The sequence below is a fragment of the Vicia villosa genome, unplaced genomic scaffold (assembly GCF_029867415.1).
Source record: "Vicia villosa cultivar HV-30 ecotype Madison, WI unplaced genomic scaffold, Vvil1.0 ctg.003191F_1_1, whole genome shotgun sequence".
NCBI lineage: Eukaryota > Viridiplantae > Streptophyta > Magnoliopsida > Fabales > Fabaceae > Vicia > Vicia villosa.
Genome location: NW_026706136.1, coordinates 50,050 through 65,315, shown reverse-complemented (window position 1 = coordinate 65,315; position 15,266 = coordinate 50,050).

The window sequence follows — 15,266 nt, the reverse complement described above, 5'->3', positions numbered from 1 at the left end:
GACAAAGAGAAAATAGCGGAAGCATAAATAATATGTCCAAATGGACAAAGAGAAAATAGCGGAAGCATAAATAATATGTCCAAATGGACAAAGAGAAAATAGCGGAAACATAAATAATATGTCCAAATGGACAAAGAAAAATAGCGGAAACATAAATAATATGTCTAAATGGACAAAGAAAAATAGCGGAAACATAAATAATATGTCCAAGTGGACAAAGAAAAATAGCAGAAATATAAATAATATGTCCAAATGGACAAAGAAAAAATAGCGGAAATATAAATAATATGTCCAAATGGACAAAGAAAAAATAGCAGAAATATAAATAATATGTCCAAATGGACAAAGAAAAAATAGCAGAAATATAAATAATATGTCCAAATGGACAAAGAAAAAGTAGCAGAAATATAAATAATATGTCCAAATGGACAAAGAAAAAATAACAAAAATATAAATAATATGTCCAAATGGACAAAGAAAAAATAGCAGAAATATAAATAATATGTCCAAATGGACAAAGAAAAAATGACAGAAACATAAATAATATGTCCAAATGGACAAAGAAAAAATAACAGAAACATAAATAATATGTCCAAATGGACAAAGAAAAAATAGCAGAAATATAAATAATATGTCCAAATGGACAAAGAAAAAATAACAGAAACATAAATAATATGTCCAAATGGACAAAGAAAAAATAACAGAAATATAAATAATATGTCCAAGTGGACAAAGAAAAAATAACAGAAACATAAATAATATGTCCAAATGGACAAAGAAAAAATAACAGAAATATAAATAATATGTCTAAATGGACAAAGAAAAAATAACAGAAACATAAATAATAAATAATAAAATAAAGCATAAAGCAAGAAATATAAAGAACAATATAATAAAATGCGGAAATTAAAGTCAATTGTTAGTATGTTAGCACGTGAATCATCTTGAAGCTAGTCAAGTATATTCACGATGTTAGTTAAGATCGATGGTGAGTGAATGATGATATCGGATTTAAAGTTAATGAAAATTTATCAGAAGCTTGATAGAATCATAGCGACTACACGATAAATTTCCAAAAAAAGTCTTAAATCAACTGCATACAATCTCTGCCATATTTGATCTTTTATTCTGATTCGGGACAAAGGAAAAAGATAAGAAATAATATTAAATAATATACAAAAATAAATATAAAACAAATTAAACTTAATTCATTCTTTTTGTGATTTTTTTTGGAATTGATTTTAATTTAATTAACAAGCTAATTAAACGAATAATTAAACTTAACAAGAAAAATATTATTTTATATGTCAAAAATTAGATTATAAAAAATATAAACCTAAGTCTAAAAGGAAAATATTTTTGGAGTTTTTTGATTGGTTGAAAATAATTAAAAAAAATCAATATTTACATAATTACTAATTAATTAAGCAAAATAAATTAATTATGAAAAGAAATAAAATATTTTTATGTTAAAAATTAAATAAACATTTTATCAACTTAAAACTAAAATTAAAACATTTTTTTTGAGAAATTAAAATTATGCATAAATATGGAGTTTTTAATTCATGAACTCCTAACACTACTACATATTAAAAATTACATCGTACTTACTCTATGATGTCCCAAAAGTGGAATAGAGTGATTGAAATTGATTGAAAGTGGCTATTTGAATGAGCCTTGATTTTTACAAGTTTCTTGAAACTTTTGGAAAATATAAAACTTATGCTATGGCTTTGGTGTTTGTTGTTGTGCTCTCCTCTTGTTCCTCTCTTTTTTTTTTCTCCTCTTGAATGAAGAAAATGAAGTTCTATTTATAGGCAAATGATTTGATATGGAAGCCTTGCAAGTTGGAATTGTCATGATTAATTTTGAGGAAAAAGAATGGAATATTCTTTCAATGAGTGCATTTCTTTAACCATGGTTAAAACACTCAAGTGTTATTCTCTTCAATCTTGCAATAATATCTTTAAGCATCTTGAATTGGTCTTGATTGGCAACCATAAGCATATTTGATAATATCTTTGAATTATCTCACTTTAATTAAACTTTAAATGAATAAAATTTAATTAAAATGAAATAAAAGTGTCATAAATCATGGATAGGTCGTGAATGCCCTTTAGACATATGGGAATCAAGATTGAATCACAAAAGAATTGGCCTTTTTGAAAAAAAATCAAATTTTGGTCATTACTTGTTTCATGCATTTTTCCAAAAAAGGTCAACTTCATCAAGGCATATCTCCCTCAATTTTGATCATATGAAAGTGTTCTTTAACTTTTTGGAAAGCCCAGGATGTCCTCTACAAGCCACTTTGGAAGCGTTTTTGCATTTGGAGAAGTTAACTTGATGATATGGGCTTTGACAAAAAACTGCTTTTTGTTGACTTTGAAAATGACCTGTAATGTTTTGGCTTATATCTCTTAGGCGGAAGCATTTCTAGACCTCGGACCCAACATCAAAGTTGTAGAGAATTGAATTTCCTTGAGAATGAGCTTCGGTTGTAATTTTTCTGATGAACGAGTGTCGCACGCTCGCGAAAAAATGAACAGAGTCGCCACTAATATATTTATCCCATAAGGGAAAGGAATATCAGACAACCTGGAAAAGAACAAGAACACGGTCTTTCGACCAGAGAATCTAGGTACGGGAGTCGGTTACGCGAGGGGAAGGTATTAGCACCCCTCGCGCCCATCGTACTCGATGGTATCCACCTATGTTTGTTTCTATCTAAAGGGTGTGTACTATGTCTAAGTCTATATGCGAATGAATGCAAAATGTAGGGAAAATAAAGAATTGTACTCGCACGGGCCCTACCCCGCTGCCTACGTATCCTTTTCAGGAATCAGAGTTATCGTAGCTCGGCTCATGATTTTCTGTTTGTTTTTGTGTTTTTTAGTTGGGCGGAGTTAACGTTCGCGCTCTTGCATAAGGGATCGCCTACGATGCGTTCGAGCGGAAATAACATTGCCCTTAGAAAGAAGAAAAGAGATTGGTTTGTGTCTTTTAGGGTAGATGAGTGATGAACAGTTCCCAATACCGGGCCACTCACCACTTTCTCTACTTTGTTTTGAATTTGAACCATTGTTAGGTGTTTTATGTGTTTTTGGTTGTGTATTTTTAAAGGGGAATTTGCTTTGCGAATTGAATCACATAAAATGTATAATGATCGAGAAGCAGATTAGGTAATGAATCCCACTCACTTCCATCCCATTATGTAATGTTCGAGAAACAGATTAGGGAATGAATCCCACTCATTTCTCTCCCATTAATTAATGTTTGAGAAACAGATTAGGGAATGAATCCCACTCGTTTCTATGTTACTAAGCGATTGAGAAACAGATTAGGGAATGAATCCCACTCATTTCTCTATCACTTTCTTAATGTGATTCGCATCTTCATTTTATTAAGTATTTTAAAGAGTCGAAAAGAAAAAAGAATGCAAAAAGGGAACTAATTCTAAATTCTAATCTAAGTTGTTGTTACAAGTCTAAATCCTAATGTTAACATGGGATAGATTCTAAGAGAAGCATACAAGTGGTATTAACAACATAGGCCTAAAATATGGCCCAAAACAAGCAACAAAGTCACATAAGAATTACACCAAAATTGACATGTAAATGAGACAAAAGGATAAAGGAAACTATTCAAAAATTAACCTAAAATACTACTATTTTTATGAGCTTTTTCTAATGTCAACAATCACCTAAAAATCTAGCAAAATATTAAAGGTTTTATCATGTTTTTATCAACTAAAAGTAATAAAAAGACTATTGTGAAATGAACTAAGATCTAACATTGATTTTATGCATTTTTTACATGTCAACAGTTTTACTGTAGTCTAAAATCTAACAAGGGAAATTAGTATTACCTAAAGTCTAACAAGAGTAATGATCTAATCTCTAAAACTTAACAAAATCTTATTCTTTTTTATATGCCCTTTTTATCTAAAAAAATCTAGAAAGAAAAATACTAAAAGGAAAATCAAATCTACTTACAAAAACATGAAAACAGGGGGGTTCAGTCTGAAAACAATGGTGTACACAGCAGATACGCAGGCCCAGATACATTGGCCCAAACAGAGTTTTTTATTGTCAGTTTTTTTTGAAAGAAATCCATGGGCCCGGGGGTGTGAGAAGCATTTCGCTGTAGGCCCAAGCGTTTTTATTATTACAGATTTTCAATATGCATTTTCTATTTTATAAAAAAATAAATTAAATTAAAAATAAAAATTAAAGAGTAAAGAGGGCTTTAGGGTTTACTTGCATGTGCCGATTGGACTTCCTCGTTCACCACCTTCCTCTCACTCACGAGCAAAACGGCGCCGGAAGAACCCCTTCAAACTCCGCCGTGAATCTTCCCGCACCACCATGAACGGCGCTAAGGCCTCGCTTCAAGATCTCTCATCTCACCCAGCGGCGACGGTGGCGGCGAACTCCCCCTTCCCCGATCAGACTCTCGTCTTCTCCGACGTCTCGATTTGATTCACACTCTCTCACTCCGATTTGACGAAGGCAATCTGGTGCTTCTTCGATTTCGTGATAATGATGATCGTTTGATATCTCAGGTGAAGCTCGTAACTGATGGCGTTTTGGCGACGTGATGTGATGATGCGATGTGATATGAAGCTCGTGGTGAGGATGAAGGTGATGCGATAAGGATCGTTGTTGGTAACAAGAAATTCAAGTAAGCACTCGCTTTAATCTTTTGATTTTGTTTTCTGATTCACACTTCTTCTTCTACTACGGATTGAAGTCGTTGTTGTGATATTGCGGTAGATGATTGAAGTTGATGAACATGATGGCTGAGGAGTTTGGAGGATTGCAGAGTCGATTATGGAGTGAATTGAATTGATGCGTTGAAGCTGAGGCAGCGATGACGAAGGTGCGATGGAATTCTTGGAGTTGCGATGATTTTTTTACGTTGAAACTCTTCTTACTGTGTATGAATTTGATTCTGTTTGTGAACTTTTCTGCAGAATTTGGTTGAATTAAGGTATGGAGAAGGTTGAAGAAGACGATGAAGTGGAGGAGGTTGAAGATGATGGTGAGATTGAAGTGGTGAGAGAAGATTCTGGTGATTTGAGGTGCGAAGAAGATCAAGAGGGATTGTTCTGAGAATTGAAGGATGGAGAGAGCATTGGTGTGTGAAGAAAATTGTGTCGTGAAAAAAGTGGAAGGAGAGTGATGAGGTTCTGTTATATAGAGTTTGGAAGAGTGAATTCGGTTGAGGGTGAAGATTGTGAGCCATTGGATTGAAGGTTTTCTGTTATGAAATTGAAGGGTGAGATTGAGAGTTTTGAAAGTTTGTTACAATTCAGTTGGGGTTAGTTAGTGGTTAGTTATAAACATGAAAAGGTCAGTTACAAAATGGTTAAAATTGGTTATTTCTGTTATGATTCTGTTTTAAAGGTTTATGTGGTATGCTGAGTTCTATTTTGGTTAGTGAACTTTGGAGTGTTATTTGATTGTCAACTTGCAGAGTCATTAGGTTAGTTGAGAATGAAGGCTGAATAGATAATATGTGGGGCTGGTTTTTGAACCCTTTTTTTGAGACTGGTTTTATGGTTAGTATGAAACTGAGCTAGCATTGCTTTGAACTGAATGTAGGATTTGATGGTGTTTTGTATGATATGCAGGCTGACCTTGATTTATATTCCTGCAGGTTGTTGGTGATGTAGAACATTGTCGGGCATGCCTTGAAATTGAGTTTGGCACGGCAAGGCATTATGTACAAAGAAGTGGATCTGATTTTGATTAGGCGATAAAGGCGGAACATGACTCAGGGACACACCTTGGCTCATAGAAACTTGGCCTTAGCAATTTAGGATTTAAGAACATATCTTGTAATCTTCTTTGTAATGTTTTTCCCCTGTAATGACTATCACGTACATTTTCGGAAGTAGAACCATGAATGGCACTTGCAAATTCTTGAATAAACCTTGCTCTCATTGGAATGGTGTAACTTTGAACAGGAATGAGATTGAATGACTTTGGATGAAGTTATGTATTTATGTGTGTAGCTTGATGAAACTTGCTGGATACTTATATGTATTTTTTTTTTGTATAATTTCCTTTGTGGGAACGGTACTGTAACAAATGGATCTCGTGAGGGAATGGATTTCATTGCCATGGAATAGTGGATGAATATTGCAAAGAAATTCTCTTTATTCTTTTTCTCTAACTTGCGTCAATGGGAAGTTCAAATCTTTTCATCTCATATTCAATCTTGCCATACTCAAATGAATCAATAACATCCATGAGATATAAATGAGGACAAGCTTGAGGTGGACTTTGGTCAAAAGTCAACCTCCCATGATTGACTTTAACCAAAAAGCCAAAGTTAAGACCAATAACCTTCCAACTTGGTATGATGCTCTAGTACTGACATGCAACCTCCAATTCTTGCTTAACCAAAGGCAAAGACTTAAATGAAGCAATTGAAATCTCTCGGATGTTGGATGAAATCTAATTGAACCCTCATGGTTAAGAGGCAACCTTGATCTTTGAATCATTGAGGAGATCATATGCATTTGGTGCTCTTGAAAAATCATGATGAATATGTCATTGTGGCTTGATCACTCTGGGTGAAGAGGAGAACCTCAAAACCTTAGAGAACCCTAGTCCTTCAGAATCCTTGATCCCTTGTCTGATTATTGATTAATGATGCATGATGTATTAGATGACCTAATGAGAGGTATGTACATAAGACTATGAAATGCATAAGCCTAAGCCAGATAAAAATAAAGGGGTAGGACAAATTTGGGGTATGACAGCTGCCCCTATTTAATCGTCTTAAACTTGAAGGTGAGATTGGCGCTAGCCTTTCGAACATTCAAGGTAGAAGAAGATTAAATATCCGAGTACCAGAAATTTGTCCTAAAGGAGGAGATGGTGTAAGTGTTGTCCTTATTTTTGTTTTGATATCTGCTGGGGAAAGAGAATTTTGTTTTTCTGGTGGAAAGTTTATGGTGAGTAATGGTTGAATGGTGATAGCTTGTAACGCGGTGATCGTGCCAATACAAGATTTTCAAAGAGAATGGTTGTATGAAATAATGACTGAAAAGATAAGATCTCGTACGACCTATGACTCAACATCGGGAGAAGACCTCGTACGATCTTCAAGACTGAAAGGAAAAGATCTCGTGCGATCTAAGACTCAACATCGACTCGACAACAGGAGAGGATTTCGTACAATCTTCAGGACAGAAAGGAAATGATCTCGTGCGACCTATGAATCAACATCGGGGTGAGAATAACAAACTCACGACTCAAGAGAATTGAAAAAGACGAGGATAAGGTCGACAGACCTACGATCCATGACTCAAAATTAGGGTAAGATCAACAGACCTACGACCCATAAGAATTGAAGAATACGAGGATAAGGTCGACAGACCTACGATCCATGACTCGAAACTAGGGTAAGATCAACGGACCTACGACCCACAAGAATTAAAAAATACGAGGATAAGGTCGACAGACCTACGATCCATGACTCGAAACTAGGGTAAGATCAACGGACCTACGACCCACAAGATTTGAAAGAAGGGATAAACATCAACATTAGGGTTGGAGGGCATCAACGCTGAGGTTGGAGCATATCAACACTGAGGTTGGGGGACATCAACACTGAGGTTGTGAAAGGAAAGGCGTCGACACTGAGGTCGAGGACATCAACACTGAGGTTGGGACGAGAAAAGATAAACATCAACACTGAGGTTGTGAATGACGATCAGCATCGACACAGAGGTCGGTGAAGGAATGATAGGTATCAACACTGAGGTTGGACAAGAAAAGGATAGACATCAACACTGAGGTTGAAAAAGAAAGGTATCGACACTGAGGTCAAGGGAAGAAGGAGTTAATATCAACACTGAGGTTGGGGATTGGGAATTAGTTTTGAAATGGTTTGTCAGGACGGAAGGCAAAGGATACACAACACGGGGGTTGGATCTAAAAGGTATTCCCGTACGAGGGAAGAGATCACAGAGACTAGTGACGACTAGACTCGATCAAAAGACATCGGTAAACATTGGAGATTCACGGAGATGCTGATGCTGGCGAAGCATAAGAATTACATTAATCCCTCAGGCCAAAGGCGGGGTGTAACTCTTTAAGAGCGGCAATCGTTCGAATTGCCACACACCAAGTATGGTTATTCAAACGATTGAAAAATGAGATGGGTTGAATGCCCACCCTCATTCACGCTCTAATCTGCACGCAGCATACGGGAAATAACCTCGGAGACAACAATTCTGACGAAGAAAGACATTGCATCCGATCCTCGTTGGGGAGAGATCACGAGACTTCTTTTGGGGATTGAGGATACCAGGTATTGGCACCATGGTTTGAGGAGATTTGTGATGTAGTAACAGATATCAATCGGAGTTTGTAAGGACAACATTTTATGTGGGGAAGTATTATTGTCTTGATTGAGCGTTGATTTGTATTATCTGGCTTATGCTTTGTATGCATGTTTGAATTTTTCTATGGCGTAATGCTCCATTTTGATGGATATGCTACGCTTTTGAGGATGCAATGTTATATGCAGTGAATACTATATGCAGAGTGCCAAATAAAGGCATTGGTATGATAGAGAAGCAGGATCATTGGGGTCCATTGCTTGCAGTCTTGAGTTACCAATATGAATTAGTGTTGGAAACCCTACAATACCAAGGATTATTGGCAACTGTGCTGAGGGTTGAAGTGTAACTTTGTTGGGGAGGAGGTGACTTCGTTTGACTTTCCCTACATCTTGAATTGCTTGGGGGTGGTGAGCTTGAAGAGATTCCCTCGGTTCACTGTGTTGAGGATGAGAAATTCAGATAAGGAGACCAAGTTGGAACAACCCCCAAGAGAAATAAACTCAAGTGCTTGGGGAGAGACCAAAGTTCCAGGAGAAATAAACTCCTATGATTGGGGAGAGGACAATAAAACTCAGAAGATCGTGCCCCAAGTTTCATGACCCATGAAGGAAATTGCCCTAGTGGATCCTTGGAGAGATTTGTCAAATCTCGACGTAACTGCCTCAGATTCGTTGATTTTGAGAGAGATTCCTCGACTTGATTGCCCCAGATATGCCAAATTGGAGAGGTCAAACCTCGATTCAATTTCTCCTGATTAGGTACATCTTACTAGAATCCTCAAGCTTTCATTATTTAGAAGTCAAACAAACGTGGAAACAACTTTACCACGCTCAACGGAGTCTTCAAACTCTTCCTCACAGAGTAATCAAAGAACGCATCAACTATTCATGCCCAACAGAGTTCTTTAGAGAACCTTCCCCTTGATGGTCAACATTTGGAATGATTAGCTTTTACTCCTCGGAGTTCTCAAGTCTCTTGAACTTTGACATAGTCAAGTTACTCACTGATTCTCACCATGGTAATTTCCTTGATGTTAAGCACATATTTGTATGCAAAAGAATGTTAATTCTAAGAATGATGATTCTAATGCAAAGCCTATGTTAGTCTTGAAGTTGTAAAACTATTTATGAAATGAGGTTGCGACCTCTTGTGAATGGATCACTAGTTGACACAACCTCGATTTTTGCATATGGAAGATAAAGCAAGCATACGATACCAACATGGATATGTGTTACGCTTCATTGGGAGTCAGTTAAACACTATCTCATCGGAGTGCGCTTTCAAAATAAACCCTACTTCAATTAGGACTTTTAAGGGTTGTAACTTGGCCAGGTTCACGGTTTTGGAAACAAAGGATTTTTAGGCTCAAAATTATTTGGTGCCCACCCCCTTCGTGATGTTCTCCAATCCTATGTTCAATTAACTCGACACGAGTGTTCATCCCTCACAAGGAATTTGGAATGGTTGAGGAATCAATAAGGTTCTTTGGACATGGCGGTCGCTCACCTTTTATTCTTCTGATTCATTGTCACACGACTTTGTTCTTGCTTGGTAATTTCATCAGCTTTTTTTTCTTGCTTCTTTTGTCATTTTTCTTTTCATCCTTTTCTTCTTTTTTTTTTGCCATTTCTTTTTTTGCTATATATTTTTTAACAAGTCGTGTGACCTCGCATTATCTTTGATTCGTTGGCGGTGATTGCGACTGCCTCGCTCCTTTGATTTGATGAAGGATTACCACTGTGGTATCGTCATCTCTTGATCTCTTGATGGAATAAGGATAATCATTGCGGTTTTGACATTCCTCAACCTTTGGAAGGATAACCATTGTTGTATCCTTAGATGCACACCCTTTTGGTGAGTTTTGAACACTCAATCAAGTTAAATGAACACTACCCTGCCCCAAGGTTAGAATTAGGGGTTTTTTCTAATGAGAAAAGAAACTCCTACTTCAAGGCTCAAAGGGGTTATCGAGGGTCTATCTCCCTTATATCTCCAGTGTTTGGGGATTTGAAATAATGCCTGTACATCCTCAGTAGGGTTTTTTATTCAAAAACACATGATTAGAGATTTTTGCGTTTTTATTTTTCATCATTCTCCCTCGGCTCTTTGCCTAAGCAAGTGATTAGTAAAGTTGGTATCGTAATGCCAAAAACATTTTTTATGAGTGATAACAAATGGATTACTTCAAGACAAACATAAGCAATGTATTTTTATTTTCATTCAGAAATTAACAAGTTTTTACATGCTAGCAATGCTTAAACAAAAAATGAAATGTTACAAATGAGAATGCAATAAAGAAACTAAATGAATGCCATTGTTGAGGAGACTTGACTCCGTCTGGACTTATTGATCTTGAATACTTTGTTTGCAGTTCTTTCCAAATACTTCAGATTACTCCAAAAGAGAACTCCAACGAAGTCACCCATGAGTCGTAAACTTTTGCCTTGCTTTAGGGATTCGAGCAATGCGAGTGATGCAATGCTCAAGATAAGAGTACGTCTTGCTTATCCCTCGTGCGGGAGCCCCAAGCATAGTTGCTAGAGTAGTAATCGCCATCATAAATGGAAAGAATCTTGTATGATCATCAAACTCAAGAGAGCTACTTGTGGTGAAGAAGACCCAATACTAGAATCTTAACCAATTGTGATTCCAACAAACGAGGAAACGAATGAGCACAAGACAATAGAATCACATCAATTTGTTTCTCATATTCTTCTTGTCTCTGTTAACTAGCAAGGCCACTGGGAAGGAAATTCTGAGAAGAGACAACTGAGATATGAAGTGGAACCTTGAGAATGAGAAGTATTGTGTAGAACACTTTTGATTACCACATGGAAAGAGATTTTGACAAAGTCATCCAGGAATTTGTAACGCTTTTAAGGGATTCGAACAAAGCAAATGGCGCAATGCTCAAGATAGACCAGGTCTTGCTTATCCCTCGATCGGGAGCCCCATGAACCTTTCAATTTATGTGAAGACCATTTGGAGTGAATGATATCGCTTTGGAGTCAATGAGATCTTGGACTTTGTGTTTCAAAATATTACAATCTTCAGTTGAATGTCCAGATGCCCCAGAATGATACTCACATTTGGCATTTAAGTCATATCCTTGAGGAATCGGTGTTGGAGGAGGCTTAGACTCCCTTAGTTGGACCAGGGAATCATTGAGTAAATGAGAGAGCAGTTGACTGTAGGTCATAGGAATCAGGTCAATGTTTCTCGGTGGTCTTCTTGGCCTTTGTGGACCTTGTTGTTGGTAATTTTGGTGATAGTTAAGAACATGAACCTGAGGATAAGCAGGGACCTCCTCTACTCCATTCTCAGAAAATGCATCGATCTCACTTTTCTCTTCTTCTGTGAATTCAGAAGCATTAGCAATGTCTTGGATTTTACCCATCCTTAAGGCGTTTTCAATTTGTTCTCCTACGACAACCAAATTTGAAAATTCGGAGGAGGCACATCCAATCATCATGTTCAGATAAGGATCTTTCAGAGTATTCATGAACATGTCTACAAGTTCTCGTTCCAGGAGTGGAGGTTGGACTCTGGAAGCTAATTCTCTCCATCTCTGTGCATACTCTTTAAAAGACTCATCAACCTTCTGAGTTAAACTTTGGAGTTGTAGTCTAGTAGGAGCCATGTCACTGTTGTACTTGTAATGCTTGAGAAAAGCCTCTGCTAGTTCATCCCATGTGCGGACATGGGTTCGTTCAAGTCGTGTATACCATTCAAGAGATGCCCCACTTAGGCTATCCTGAAAGAAGTGCATTAGAAGCTTATCATTTTCTGCATACGGAGCCATCTTGTTGCAAAATGCCTTGATGTGACTCATCGGACAAGTGGTACCCTTGTATTTCTCAAAACTGGGGACTTTGAATTTAGCAGGAATCTTGATATCAGGCACTAGGCACAAATCAATAGCATTTAAACCAGAGGAGCTTCGACCTTCTAAAGCATTCAACCTTTCTTCCAGGAGATGGAATTTTCTCTCATTTTCCTCGATCGGGAACTTGAAGGCTTCAAGTTCCGAATCGTTCTTATAATGTGAACCCTCCTTATTATGAACTTCCGCGGGCCCAGGTTTTGATCCCCCATTAGCAACAGTGGTCGGAGTATCATTAATCAACTTAGCAACACTTTTCCTGAGCTCATCTTGCCCCTGAACAACAGCATTGAGAGTCTCCAAGAGTTGGGTAATCCTCTCCCCCTTAATATCCAAGTCCTTACGAAGTTCAGCCTGATTCTGTTCAAGACGGTCCATGATTCTCCTCTGATTAATCCTCGTATGATACAGATGTAGGGAAGTCAGCTTTGATGACGAAGCAGAAATCTGGATTGAAAGGGACCCCAATAAGCTTCTGATAGGGAACCATGACATGCAATATGATATGAATGCAATGTTTCATTTTTGAGGAATCCTAAAGTCTTTTCACACACTTTTTGTTTTTTTTTTCTTTTTTTTATCGAAGCTTCTTTTGTATAGAATATATTTTCTTTTTTCTATTTTTTGTCTCCTTTTTTTTTTTGAAATAGACTTTAGGATCCCCCGCAAATGAAGTGGATTAAAGCAATGATGTTATGCAATGTAAAAGCATGGGATCAAGGTCCATATAATCTTAGTAACCACTGTGCAATCCTCTGAATAACTTATATAGATCAGATGTCATGAGATCAAAGGTCCGACACCTTTTTTAAATACCAGGAGAACCAATAGTCACCAACAGAACGGAATAGTCACTAGCGGTACCTGTCATGTATATCCCTCCCCACTCACGGGTGAATCTAGGTCAGGGTAGGTCAAAGAAAGCCAACAGAGGATTGAAAGTAGGCGTAATCATACGATATTGCCTCTTTCAACCAAGCTCTGTCCGTGGATACATGATCGGATCAATCAGACATACGTCTTCTGTCCGTCATGGCCACTCTATTCCTAGTTCCTAAGGTATCACTCATGGTCTGGGTATTGGGCCTTTTACCTCATAGAATCATCCCACCCAACCTGCAAACAGAGAAAATATGTGGCCCCCACGGGGACCCATAATATAGTCCAGATGCATGCGGAAAGTAAACATGATATGCAAGCAAGAAATAAACATGATATGCAAGCGTATATATACAAATGATGCAAACATATAAATAAACAAAGAAACACCCAATAAAAGAAACAAACAAAGGCTAGGATCGACTCGCTGAGAATGGACCAGCACAGGTCTATCAACATCCCCAGCAGAGTCGCCAGCTGTCGCACGCTCGCGAAAAAATGAACAGAGTCACCACTAATATATTTATCCCATAAGGGAAAGGAATATCAGACAACCTGGAAAAGAACAAGAACACGGTCTTTCGACCAGAGAATCTAGGTACGGGAGTCGGTTACGCGAGGGGAAGGTATTAGCACCCCTCGCGCCCATCGTACTCGATGGTATCCACCTATGTTTGTTTCTATCTAAAGGGTGTGTACTATGTCTAAGCCTATATGCGAATGAATGCAAAATGTAGGGAAAATAAAGAATTGTACTCGCACGGGCCCTACCCCGCTGCCTACGTATCCTTTTCAGGAATCAGAGTTATCGCAGCTCGGCTCATGATTTTCTGTTTGTTTTTGTGTTTTTTAGTTGGGCGGAGTTAACGTTCGCGCTCTTGCATAAGGGATCGCCTACGATGCATTCGAGCGGAAATAACATTGCCCTTAGAAAGAAGAAAAGAGATTGGTTTGTGTCTTTTAGGGTAGATGAGTGATGAACAGTTCCCAATACCGGGCCACTCACCACTTTCTCTACTTTGTTTTGAATTTGAACCATTGTTAGGTGTTTTATGTGTTTTTGGTTGTGTATTTTTAAGGGGAATTTGCTTTGCGAATTGAATCACATAAAATGTATAATGATCGAGAAGCAGATTAGGGAATGAATCCCACTCACTTCCATCCCATTATGTAATGTTCGAGAAACAGATTAGGGAATGAATCCCACTCATTTCTCTCCCATTAATTAATGTTTTAGAAACAGATTAGGGAATGAATCCCACTCATTTCTCTCCCATTAAGTAGTGACCGAGAAACAGATTAGGGAATGAATCCCACTCGTTTCTATGTTACTAAGCGATTGAGAAACAGATTAGGGAATGAATCCCACTCATTTCTCTATCACTTTCTTAATGTGATTCGCATCTTCCTTTTATTAAGTATTTTAAAGAGTCGAAAAGAAAAAAGAATGCAAAAAGGGAACTAATTCTAAATTCTAATCTAAGTTGTTGTTACAAGTCTAAATCCTAATGTTAACATGGGATAGATTCTAAGAGAAGCATACAAGTGGTATTAACAACATAGGCCTAAAATATGGCCCAAAACAAGCAACAAAGTCACATAAGAATTACACCAAAATTGACATGTAAATGAGACAAAAGGATAAAGGAAACTATTCAAAAATTAACCTAAAATACTACTATTTTTATGAGCTTTTTCTAATGTCAACAATCACCTAAAAATCTAGCAAAATATTAAAGGTTTTATCATGTTTTTATCAACTAAAAGTAATAAAAAGACTATTGTGAAGTGAACTAAGATCTAACATTGATTTTATGCATTTTTACATGTCAACAGTTTTACTGTAGTCTAAAATCTAACAAGGGAAATTAGTATTACCTAAAGTCTAACAAGAGTAATGATCTAATCTCTAAAACTTAACAAAATCTTATTCTTTTTTATATGCCCTTTTTATCTAAAAAAATCTAGAAAGAAAAATACTAAAAGGAAAATCAAATCTACTTACAAAAACATGAAAACAGGGGGGTTCAGTCTGAAAACAATGGTGTACACAGCAGATACGCAGGCCCAGATACATTGGCCCAAACAGAGTTTTTTATTGTCAGTTTTTTTTTGAAAGAAATCCATGGGCCCGGGGGTGTG